This window comes from Anas acuta, chromosome 4 (genome assembly GCF_963932015.1).
Source record: "Anas acuta chromosome 4, bAnaAcu1.1, whole genome shotgun sequence".
Classification (NCBI taxonomy): domain Eukaryota; kingdom Metazoa; phylum Chordata; class Aves; order Anseriformes; family Anatidae; genus Anas; species Anas acuta.
The window spans coordinates 10,692,056-10,705,206 of NC_088982.1; the positions used below are offsets into that span (position 1 = coordinate 10,692,056).

Sequence of the window (13,151 nt, forward strand, 5' to 3'; positions counted from 1 at the left end):
CCCTCTCAACTCCATTAGCTTTAACAGGCTTTCAAACAGCTAGTTCATGAAGAGACGTCCACTCCATATGCTAGTGATTTAGCTCGATGCTTGAATCCTACTGCAAGTAGGATTTTACTTTCTGCAAGAACCTTCACCTATCCATCTGTTCTTGGCCTTTTCTTGTTCTTACTTCACTGTTGTTTTTTTCTCCTGCACTTTTAGCTTCTCTGCTCCTTTCATGAAGACAAGCTTTCACAAGAGCTAAAAAACCTAAAAAACCTCCTTGCTCCTTGCTTGTGCTGTGTGATTCCCTGCAGTAGAGACCCTCACTAAATTCCAGAAAGGAGCTAAATTTCTTTGAAAAGGTCTTAAATAAATGAACACAATTGAAAATAGACTTCCTTTGCTGAAGGACTTGTGTATGTGTATTTTTAATGGCACATTTTCCAGCACTGGAAATGAAGGACAGCATGCCTGACAGCTGCATCCTTGTCCCTTTCCACTGCCGTGGAGAGGGAACATCTTGTAACAATTACATAGCAGAGTCCTGTCCCCATCCTGAGTTGTCTGCACTCTGCTAAGTCCTGCCTTGACATTCAATTCATTTTTGCAACTGAGCAGCATTTGTTTGCACTTCCTCTCGCCTAAGTATTAGAAAGAATAGCTTTGCCTCCCCCTCCTTTGTAAAGAAACCACTTGTGATTTTGTAGATGCTCTAAGCTTCTGGAGGAGAGAATAACACATTCCATCAAAACAAAGAACAACCTGGTCACTGACTGAGGCATTTAAATTCCATGTGTTGTGAGAAGGAACAAAGCACAAGCAGAAAAGAAAGTGCTCTTGCATTCAGCGTGCATTTTTCTGCAAACACTCCTCATAACCCTGGGCTTGAAAGGCAGCTGAGTAGCTGCACTGTTTGCAGCTGAGAAGCAGCAGTGTTTATTTCCACAGGCAAAAGCTCTTGCTGTAGCTGAGGTCTCTTTTTAACTTTTGCAAAGGCATTGTCAGGAGGTGGGAAGACATTAATGGAAGGATCAAACAATGTGCTGAATGGTAAATATTGGTGTTCCGGCTGATAAACAGACAAACTGAAAAGGCCTAACTACATCTTTGCAGTTCTTGGAAAGTGAACCCAAGAGCTGAACCCACTCAGAGAGATATTCCCCTGAAATGTCTGTATGCAGGCAGTTTGTTTCCTTACCAGCTCAGTATTAATCATAATGAAAGCTGATTATATTGCAGGCTGTAAGGCATACACTGACACAAAACTGCAGACATATACAAAGTTCAGTATTTTTCATCCATATATTAGATCACTTTCACAAAACCCACGTGCAAAAAGGCTCTTGTCTGGAAAACTTTCAGACTAAAGTTGGAGTCTGTCCATGCAGAAGCCTGATACAAGAAAGTACACAAAAAAAAAAAGATCTTGTAGAATGACCTTAAAGAACCTTGCATCTGTACCATGACCCACAGAATCCATGGAAAAATATTGTTACAACTATCTGAAGGGAAAGGATTAGCATATTTGATAATAACATTGTGGAAGGAGGGAAGGTTCTGAAAGGATGGTTAGCAATCATTGACTGGACTCTCTCTTTTCCTATAGGAATGTGCCAATTCAGTAATTTGCATATTTATCAGGGACACATGGGTTTAATTTAACCTTTCAAGCGAAATTTGTCTCCCCTTCCACCTCCCTGCCCACGCTGCCCATAGTAGTGCTTAGAAATGCATTTCATAGGGCTGACAGACTCCTTGATGTGTAGCCAGATGCCTAACAAGCCTAGAAGTCTGAACTTGGCTGGTGTTTGCTGAAATTTCAGTTTCCATAGGTTTGCCTTGTTTTTGAGCTCAGGATCACTGGGGGACCATTCTCATTTTGCTTCCAAAGTTGGAGAATATACTTGAAATGTGAAGAGCTCCAGTCCTCTCCATGTTATAACCTTCAAAAATGAATATTCTGGTACAGACCAAAAACATTTTTTTTTAACAGCAATAGAATAACCAAGTAGGGGATTCTATGTTGAGACTTGTCCATCTTCTCAGGGCTGTTACAAATCAACAGGCAGCTGTGGACAAGTAGTTACCAGAACAGTATGCTTCACGAGGTAGCAGAATCTCTCCACAGGAGATTTTTTTAAGAACAAGGCAGACCAGCATTTGTCAATTATGTCCTGGGTAGATCTGAGCTTGTTGCAAGGCAGGTCACAGACTGCCTGACCCCTGCAAGCTCTTCTGAGCCCCTTTTGCTTTTATTCCAGGTCATTGGATAATGCAGCATCTTGTTCTGTTTCAGACTTCTGGACCATGGTTTACATCCTCTACGTTTGAAGCTCTTGAGATCCAAGCAGTTTTTAAATGCATTGCCAAAGGAAACCTTCGGGAAAGGGTTGACAGGTTGAGTGAAGAGTTTACAGAGGAAAAACTATCTGCAACTCTTCAGCAAATTCTTGCATTAGCAGTGGGCACACCCCTTGTTCTCTACACCAGTGAAATAAGTCTGCTCTGCTTACCACAAACCTACAAATAAGAAAAGTGCAAGCAATTTAAATGGGAAGGTGAGGATGAGAAGGGAGACAGGCTGCAGGGCCAGCTGCCTTGAAAAGTGTATAAACACATGACCTACCAGCTATTAGTAAGAGTATGCCTGAGGAGGCTAAAGTATTTACATCTTTCACCTCAAGATAAAAATGAGAAACACATTTCGGTGCTGTGTACTTTGTTTAAATGGTATGAAATTGAAAAACATATGTATCATTTTGAGGGTGTAGCCTGCAGCTTGCTTATGCTGAAGTCAGTAGTCCCAGAACTGAACAAACTGGGAAGATGTCAGAGATACTTCTTACATGACTAACACAGGCCCTAGAACAGCTGCCCACAGTCAGCATCATTTTAGCACCCTTTTTCTGCAATCCTTCAGATGTGAATAGAGAACAGGACACAAGCCTGGACAAAGTCATCTAGCAGGCCATGATCTGCCACCTTTCGTACCTGCTGCCTCTTTCATGCAGTGGTCAAAAGTAAGAGACCTCATCCCAAGCCAGATGGGCATTTATGTGATATGAGAATGTGTGTGTTCCTATGTTTGTGTCTGCTGGGGAAATAGTTATAGTTTTGTCATGGAAAAGGCGCAGTAAACACAGTGGAGAAGTAGGAACCTCATCAGCAAGGAGCTTAAATATTTAGTTGAAATGGGACCATTCCCTTTTCTTTATTGTAAGAAAGCTCCTCATTCAGTGCTAGAAGTAGTTTATTCTTTGCTGTTATAAATAGCAACCCCTACTTCCTACCTCATCTAATTTTTACCAGTATAACAATTTTTCAGTCTTAGGGCCCAATTCTGACTACCTGCCTGCTGACGTTACGTGGATGCATAACACCATCAGCTCTAATGTAATAGCTCTCTATTCATTGAGGCACAAGCAAGATAAGAATCTGGCCCTCAAAGCATGATTTAAACTTGACCTGGATGATTCATGCCTTTCAGATCTCAAAATGAGATTACTGCAAAGTGCTTTATAGTGGGCTGCCAAAAGGGCTAATCCATTCCCTGAAGCTAATGCACAATACAGGGACTTGATTGTTATCAGAGGTGGGCAGAGTGGGACCTGCCTACTCACTACTTGTCTGTCAGCATTTGCTGCTTTTTGGTGCCTAGAAAAGGTCTACAGCTCTGCTTTTAGCTTTTAAAGCTAATAACGGACTGGAAATTGTTGTTGCCAAGGACATCTGTAAGTGTGCCTTAGGGACTTATAAATACTTCATAATATTGAATCGTTCCCGCTTTTGCTAGCCACAAGAATCCCATCAGACCTATGAGTGTAATTTCCAGTGACTCCTGTCAAATTGAACATGAAAACAAAATGGTGGACACTGCCATGCATTTCACTTTGACCACCTCTACAAATAGCCTGCTATTAGTAGACAGGTAATGAGCTGCCTTTCAGACTAGAAGCCCTCCACCAGTCTTTCATGATCACATTTTAATTAATTTGAACTTGGATCTTCCTGGGTGAATTTTCTTCCTTCACCACAAAATTTAAGCCATTTCCATCATATTAAATGTATTTTCACATTTCAGATTTTCTCTTATAAATGAAAATAAAAACACAAGTTCAGCTTCCTAACGTTACATTGCACTTGCATGACTCCAGGCAGGTTTTTCAATACATTCTGCAAAAGCAACCAATGCAGCAGAAGTGTATTTCTGCCCATGGTATTATTTATTCAGAAATCCTTTCCTGCAAGCCTGGAAGTGGCTTCAGACCCTCCACCCCTCTGTAATGACAGAAGGCTGAATGCAGCTGCAGAAGCACTGGGAAACACTGGAAAAGAAGAAATAAAACAAAACAAAACAAAAAGAAGTATATGCTGCAATACAAAAAAAATGGTGATGTGTTAGACACAGGAGTATGGTTGGTAGGTAGGTAGAGACTTTGCGGTCTTATTCTAGCACGGTAAATGTCCCTCAGTACACAGGATGACTTTCTGGGAAGCTTAAATTAGTATGCACTTTGTCAGCCCATATTCTTTATTTAATAGGGACAGCTGGATCCCAAGACAATCCCATCATCAATCAACACTATCAGCTGTGGGTATGATATTTATGCAGCTGATTCTTCCCTGCAGTAGCAGAGTTTATAACTTTGGAGTTACAAGCCTAATTTAAGGTATCTGAATTTGACAGAAAAAGATTGGTGAGATTTGCTATCATTAGCAGGATCTAGGGACAATAAATGAGTGTCAATTCTAGGACATGTATTCACTTCTATTGCACTCAAGTGAAGCAATCAACTGGCACCAGTGGTCCGATCCTTAAGCAGACCAACATTTTGCTTACAAAGGCAGGTGACTGCAATTGTTCATGGTTACATTATCCCTTGGTGGAAAAATCTTGGCAACACTGCATAAGTACAATATATTTCCATGATCCAAAGGCAGTAAAAAATCTATTTTTATCTCAATTTCAGGTATGTCTGAATTTAAGAAATTAAGACTATGCTGTCATATCAGCAATAAAGCTAAACATGTAAATCTGTCTTTCAACCACATCTATTGTTGGTTTTCCTACTTCAGTGTTTAATTTGCTGCATTTTAATTGTTAAGTACAAATCCTAAATTATTTTGATTATAATCTCCACTTCTAAGTCATTTTTAATCATGGATTACATTGCTCCTTGTGAAATAAAGCTATTGTGGCAAAAACTGTAGAAGCCAGTATGTGAAGCCACGTAATTTACTTCCTTACAAAGAGCCATGGCTTATTTATGTTTACATTCTCTTCAAAAAACATTTAAAATATGCACTTCATTTATTTATTTACTTAATTTATGACATTAGGGTTTGGATCGTATTACAGACTTAAAAAAAAGTCACAAGAGCAATTTGCCATTGCTCTCTATTTGGCATCAATGAGGCCAGCTCTAGAACTCCAAGTCTAGCTTTGGGCTCCTAGGACAAGAGTCCCAGGCATGCACAACATCGCTTTATTTATCAATGTCCTCCTCCCTTCTGCTGCTATCCCTTGTTCTATATTTGCCCGTGGAAACTGTACCTTAGATATTTTGCGGAACTGTGCCAGTGTCAATGTCTGCATAGCAGTGAAAGCACAGGTCCCCAGAGATCTTCCTAGGAATCAAGAGACAAAGAAAAACAAAACATAGAGGAAATGTCAAAATACAGGGTTACAAAAAGATCCACTGCATCTCAGACCAACATGTTTGTTTTCTATAGATGTTCTCATTGACCCTTCTCCAAAAGAGTTTCAGGAATTCACTGCATAATAACTGTCTCAAAGGTCTATGTGGCATTTAGAGGTTTTAAAATATTTTGTCTCTTATACAAGTAGTTTATAGTTTCTCTGTCTTCATGCTTGAAATATTTCCCTGCAGAAGCACAAACTCTCACAGAAGGGGAGGACACGAGGCACTCTTGCATAAGCCCATCAACATGGATGGATTTTTTTCTTCTGTATTACCTTTCATACAAGGATCTGTGAAAGGTATTCAGAAATACCTGAGTGTAGGAAAAACACTGACTTGAAACAAAGTCAGAGCCTAACTTTAGCTAGGCTAATAGAAACAACACTTCTCATTCTTCGCTAAGATTAACTGACAAGAACTTCAGAAGCAAGCTACCAGTCCTTGAAAACTTTCATGGCCTCTTCTGATGAAGCCTGCAGCAATGAGCTTAGCTGAGCTGTGCTCTGCCCTTCAGTGACATCACACAAGATACAAGGTTTTTCAGAAAGTGTTGTGTGTCCCAGGCACCAAGAAAGCAGCATTGCTCCATGTTGTGATCACAGAATCACAGAATTTCTAGGTTGGAAGAGTGATGTCTCAGAACTACTTAGACTGTCTCCTATTCTTTCCAACAGCTCTCAGAAGGATTTCTCCAGGTTTCTAGATATATTTTTGCATCCCTGACATGCTTGGCTTCTCATATACCCTCCCATTCAGAAGCTAATAATTGTACCAGGCTCTGTGCTTCCCCCCCGAAATTACCCCACTTTGTGCAGACAGGATTTTCCCGTAAAAGTCTCTTTCCCACTGCAGACTTAGAAGTTACCAGAACTTAAAGAATTTCCATGTGTCAGCTGAGCCATGGTAGCTTTTCATATGCATGTTTTTAGCTTGTGCTAAACCAGCAAAACTCAGCGAAGCTCAGTGCTGAGTTAAGCCCAGTCATATTAGCCTTCACTCACCATGGGTTAAGCACATGCAAGCAATTACGGATAAACTCTTAATCTTATCATTTTCCAGTCCTCAGAACAAATATTGATGATCAACATATTGTTTTATAACTAAAGATTTGGACCAGCCTTTGTGCTTGCCTTGCACTGGGGAGAAAGCCAGCATGCTGGAATCATTGCAACTCTTCATGGGAACAACTGCTTGCCAGCCTGAGGAAGGGGTTCATCACAGGGACTCCTATCACTCATCATAATCGGGCTCTTCAATAGCAACCTGGTAACAAATAGTGATTTTGCAGATCTGATTTCCTATTGAAGTTCAACGTGGTGCCATCTGCTTGCCAGATTTTTACAGCTATGCAAACATATTTTGTATCTAAAAAGCATTCATTTACTTTTTCACTGTTCTTGCACTTTAGAGTAGTAAAGATCACTTACTGTCATCTGACATTTTTCTTTGTCAAAGATTTAGCAACAACTTTAGCTTGTGTGCTTAAAAAAAATAATAAAATAAAATAAATAAAAAATCCAACCAAGAGGCCAAGGAGACCACACCTTCAACAAAGCTAGAAAGAAATGCTTCAAGCTTTGCGGAAAGTTAATGTATCTGAGCTGTTCAACCCAACAGATCTTCACTGGATGTCCAACCCCATATCTCCATTGACAAGAACTAGAAAATGCAAATGCACAAGATAAGTACAATTATAGAAAGAATGCAAGTTCAGAGCTCAGATTTCTTTTGCCTGTAGTGAAGCTATAATTATGACTTTATGATTAAAAGAAAATCTGCTGTAGCTAAGCACTGATATTATCTTGAACAGCCCAGTGACTTGTCTAATGTGTGTTATTTAATAGCAGTCTCCAACAGACCACTGATGATACCTCTTTTGGAAAGACAGCAATAAAAACTCCTGTTTTAGCAGATTAAGTTCTCCACAAGTCATGATCCAACTGTTTCCCAGCCACCTCTGTAAGTAAAATGAGGCTCTATTGTTGTAGTAATTTAGTTCCTAGTATTTTCAGGCTGACAAAAATACTAGTCCACCTTGACTAATCAGCAAAATTTACTAGATATTTATTTTTCCAAACCAACCTTGCACATCTAATATCATGTACGTATTCTTACAGTGTTGGCTACCACAATGAACAATTAATCAGATAATAATAATCAGACTTAAATATAAGTCTTCTATAGTATTTTCAAGTCAGATAAAAATTATTTTTATTAGGACACCATACTGCTTTTATATAGAGATTCCGTAAATTCTGATAGATCTAAAGTTCATAAATATGCTATGGGTAATTTTAAACTGAAAGCATTTGTTCTATGATAAAAATGTTTATGTTTCATACCTGTGTGAGTAGCTACCAACATATGGATAGCTGTTCTCACGTTTTCAAACACCACTAGCAACTCCTGTTGAATTGGTAGTGCATGAGCAGAAAGCCTTAAAAAATAATCCCACAGTGGCTATAAGCTGATTCATTCAGTCCTCAAATGGCTTGAACATATGCAGAATAGTCCCCTATGTTTGCAGTATTTGCTTCCCAGGCATTTAGTTTATGTTCTGGAAATGTACTTATTTTCCATCACATGAAAAATCTTTGAGTGGGAAAAATTAGAAGCATGTAGTTGAAGTATTCTATTTTTGTCCTTTGTCCTTTGTACCCATACCTTTTAATACAGCAATAAGATAAATTTGGTTTCATGCAGAAGGATAAAACAAAGCCTATATGGCCATAAAAGCAATTAAAGTTAAATAACAATCAACCCTTTGAGCTACAAAGCCGGTATGTCAAAGTCTGCTCCTAAGGACAGAAAACATGGTCTACTTGTACAATTGCGAGTTCCATAAACATTTCTTCTGGGGAATTTATACAAAAGTTTTAGGAATTAACTAAACATTTGAACAGATATGATGATTTCAGAAACCAAGCAAATTCTAAACATGATGCATATCACATGTCAATAGTATGTTTTACCTCTTTATAGCAGTTCCTGAAGTTAGCTAATCAATAGTCATGAAAACCTCTAATTTGCTATGTAAATAGGAGTGCATTCACTCACTTTGCAGAGTGCAAAGAAAAAGAGAGGTTCCCAGAAACACGGTAGGTTGAAATGCTGTGACTCCTGCTTGTATTGTTTGAAATTCTGACAGATGGATTCATAAGATAACCTTGCATTAATTCATTTTGAGAGGTAGTAACTGGCTGATTTCTTTCCCTGCCACAGGTGCTTCCAAACATGACGATTTGTCAGTTTTTGTAGTGCAGAAACTGAAAGAAATCTGAGAACTTACACTTTTGGGGGTAACAGGGGAAGTATTGCAAGAGATATGATTAAAGGCAGAGTTAAAATTTTAAAGACAGATGAAATTATAGCTTCATTTCCTAGGGGGATTTCCTTCAGCAACAGATAATTAAGATGTTTAATTCTGGGCCCGACTCACCACTGCCTAAAAATCTAAACATTTGGATAAAATAAAGCCAAAATGCCACCATTTAAATTTCATTTCATTTTAAAGCCTCACAAATGGAAGCAACTCTGCAAAATATAAAGCAATTTGGAAACAAATGCTGCTGTCTCTCATTCCCAAGTGAGAATCTTCTCAGACTCACCCAAACTATGATGCTCTACTTTACCAGACCATCTGATGGAGAGAGATTCGCTCTCCAAATGTGAAAATCCACCTCCCCGGTGTACTTTTTAGCAGTTTTTAAATGAACTGAAACTATAAATCAAGAATCCTATGTCAGAAAGGGCAAAAGGTTCCCCTATATTTGGTAGTTAATGCAGGAAGAAGAGCCAGAGAAAGAAATTTGCTTCAAGATCCTGCCACAAATACATCAGGTCTTCTCAGCTGCAGTGGGAGAAAACCAGTAGATGCTACCTGTCAGTAAGCGCTTGTGCAGAGCACAGTCTATCATAGTAGCTTGTGAAATACGGCACATCCTGTACATGTGTTTGAGCTTCTGTCAAGTCCCTTGCATGGCACAGCACTAAGGTGTGTGTTGGCACACCTGTACTTTGTCCTTGCTGGGCAATTTTCTAGGTCACTTCCCACCCAGCTTGGAAGCCTTCCCAGAACAGAAGACACAAGTAAGCATCATTTAGTTCACAGTGTTTGGCTTTGTTGTAAACAGTTGATTTTAAAGTCTATCGTACACCTGGCATGGTTTTGTGGGCTTATGTCAGTATTCACTTTCACCTTTCTCTAAGTATCCTACATGGTCAAGGTGGGAAAGGAAAGAGAAGAAGCCTTCTTGTCATCCACTCACATTTGAGCATTTTCTGTTCTTCTCAAGACTGCCATCCTCATCACCATTTGTCTTTTTCTGGTGGTGTTTCCCATGCCAGAAGACCTGCAATGCAGGAGGCAATAATCAACATAACCCACTCACCTTGGGAGGTCCCCACCACCAGCCATTCTGTGATCCTTACTTTCCTTCCAATTTGTACCTTCACCTTTTCCACCTACCCTAAATATTTCTCATTCTTCAATCACAAAGTATCCTTGCTGGAAATGTACAGTACAGCCTAGTAAGCAGAATTCGGTGCACATGTTTCGGTGGATAGGATGCTTACAAAATCAGTCAATTCCTCCTATGGAAAATAACTATCGTAACAAGGTCTGATTTGAGATGGTACAAAACCCCAAGGAAATGAATAAAAAGCACCACATCTACCATTATATATATATATATATATAATAGACTGTATATAATAGACTGATATATATATATCAGTCTTATGGTTCAAAGTTAGTTTCTTCTTCTCCTTTCCTAGCTCCGAAAATTCCCCAGGGAGATGCAGACACAATTACATACAGCTTTTCTCACAACAGACCTGAAAATCTCTGCCAGATGCTGCTCAGTGTAATATGCCACCTGTGGACAAGCTGCCTGTCCTGGCACCCAACTGTGGCCTCCATCTGAGCACTGCAGGCACCTGCCAAGGGCAGGGTGGGTTATCTTGGCTTGGAACCAAGGCATGTGCAGGAAAAAAACATCAAGAATGACCAAAAAAATCCCCCCAAGACTGAGCTGAGGCTCTGAGGTTCATCAGGAGAAGAGAAAAAGGGAAAAGTTCACCTTTGAAGCCATGGAAACTGAGAGCAGTAACTGTTTTTTAAATGATTAGTTTTTTCTCTCTTGTCAACTGCACAAGATCTACATCTGTGTTGGCCAGACTTGCAAGAACACTTTATTTGCCTATCACTTTGTACCTGAGAGAGGCAGAAAAAAACAGTTGTGAAGAAAATGTCTTGCAGCCCTCCAAGCTGTCTCCCTTGCAGGACCAGTCAACTTGGTGTGGAGGAGGTGTTTCCAGGGTGAAAAACAGAAGGACCGAGGCAGAAATCAGAAGTGGTCAGAACTGAGCCTCTGCATGGCCAGCAGAAGGATAGAAGGAAGGACAGACAGCTGATGATGTTCCTAAGCCCCCCTTTCTCATACCCACCTTGAGCATTTTGTCTTGGCCAAGCTCAAATGTTCTTCCCAGGTATTGCACATTTGGGAAAGCTCCTCTAACCGGGAGCAGCCACAACAAAAATGTTTCCCCATGCAGGACATCCAAACTGCGGTTTTGTGCTCCTTCTACTGATCTTCTCAGTCAAGTAGAGGTTCCCGCCCTGCTGGCAGTTCCTCAAGGGAAACCAAAAGCCACATCCATCTCATGTTTTTTGTTGACACCCCAGTCTAGGTAGAGCTGGTTTTCCTCCAGTCCTTATATGTGACACTTTGTCATCAACTTCCCCACATTCAGTGGCTTATACCATCCATCATTTCTGGAACAATGGAAATTGCTTTTTTCAAATGCAGTGATATTTCTGTAAACTATAATTCTGTATACGAGTATAATTGGTTGTAAAAAGCCAGCACTACAAACAAAGCCATATCACAGTCTGAAAAACAAGGGCTTTCCTCTAACCAGCAGCCCAAAGTCAGTGCTTTCTACTTTTAAAATGCTTGTATTTATGGTAGTCATATAACTAACCTACAGCCCCCAAATACTTTTATTTTGTTGGCATGCTAAACCACACCTGATTCCCAGCACACCCCAAATTTCAGTGCAATACAGAAGGATGAGTCAATAGATGCTAATTAACACAAATAAATTAATTAGCACAAGTTAATGCCTTTTTGCATTTGGATTAAATAAGAGAACAAAGAGACATCAATCAAAACTGCTTATGAAAGACACGGTATATTAAATTAGTCTTTACTGAAATCAGGTGTACTACAAGTCATGCAACTTTGAATATTCTTATTTTTGTGGAACAAAAATATCCTCAGGAAACCACTCTAACACTTGCTCTAGAAAGCAATCACTGGTCTCTCCTGTATGAACATTCACTTTAGCCTTTACTAAAAAAACATCTTAGCCATCCTCAGCTCTGAGTTTTTTCCCTATCAAACCATGAACACACTCCAGACAAACACAATTTCAAACTGTCACAGATACAGATGGCAGGAGGGAGTCAAACGTGTCCCGGGCAGCGAAAAGACACTTCCCAAGCTGAAGGTGACTCTCATAATAAAGCCATATGTCATGGAGCAAAGGCACATGGAGCAAAGCCATAGGGAGTTATGGAGAGCATGATTTAGCTTTTTGCCCCCCTACATAAAACACCTGGCACCCCTGCCACTTGCTGTAAGCAGAGATCAGCTGGGAGAGAATAAATATCCTGCCAGCAGCCTGAAGCATCATGATCATCCCCAAACTTCCTACAGCCAGCTTTAGGTGATAGTTTCTCCTTTCCCATTACATATGTTGTACAGACCACTTATTTTTCCCAGTGGTATTGTTCAGGAGCTTCCTACATTTCTGCTCACATCTATCTTCCAAATTCATGTTACACATGACCCCACAGCTGTGCTGAATTCTGTGATGTCACTCTTTAGTGGTTCAGGGATTTAGCAGAAAACTTAATTTGGATAGCCAGAGATATACTGTGCCTTACAGTCAAAAGATGTACAATACCTACAATGCTGACAGGTGGGGTGGGTTGAGGGAGCAGAGGGGAAGAAATGAGAAATTTTTCATATCACTGAATGGCCATTGGGACAAACAAGAAAAAGCCACCATAAACATCTTGAGAATCAGCAAATTCTAAACAGGTATACCCAAAAAGCAAATCCTTTGTTGCTCATCCAACTTCACTGTGATTATCTGATCATGTTTAATTAGTTGGTAGTAGCAAATAAGGAATGAGCAAGATCCTACCATGCTAAGCCCTGTGGTGGCAAGTCTGCTACTGGTCACCCCAAGACTATTGTACAATACTCATCCTCATTAATGTTAAGTCCTCAGCTACAATAAGATAACCTGACCAAAAAGGTTATGTGAACCCTCATGGTCCCCTCTTCTTTTTCATTGTCTTCTCAGTGAAGCTACAGATGTGATTATTGATGATACTAAAAGTGCAAAATACATACTAGCAGGCACAGAATGAGCACCCTAAACTATCTGCTT

The 13,151-nt window shown here is 39.9% G+C and overlaps 1 long non-coding RNA gene across 1 annotated transcript; it reads right to left on the reverse strand.

Annotated features, from left to right (window-relative positions):
- Nucleotides 1-890: 890 nt before the first annotated feature.
- On the reverse strand, nt 891-12,310 carry LOC137855556 (uncharacterized). Its single transcript, XR_011095801.1, has 4 exons — nt 11,136-12,310; nt 9,956-10,039; nt 5,540-5,613; nt 891-2,505 (listed from the first exon to the last, which is right to left on the reverse strand). It is a non-coding gene; the product is annotated as an uncharacterized lncRNA (long non-coding RNA).
- Between the last annotated feature and the right edge of the window lie 841 nt (nt 12,311-13,151).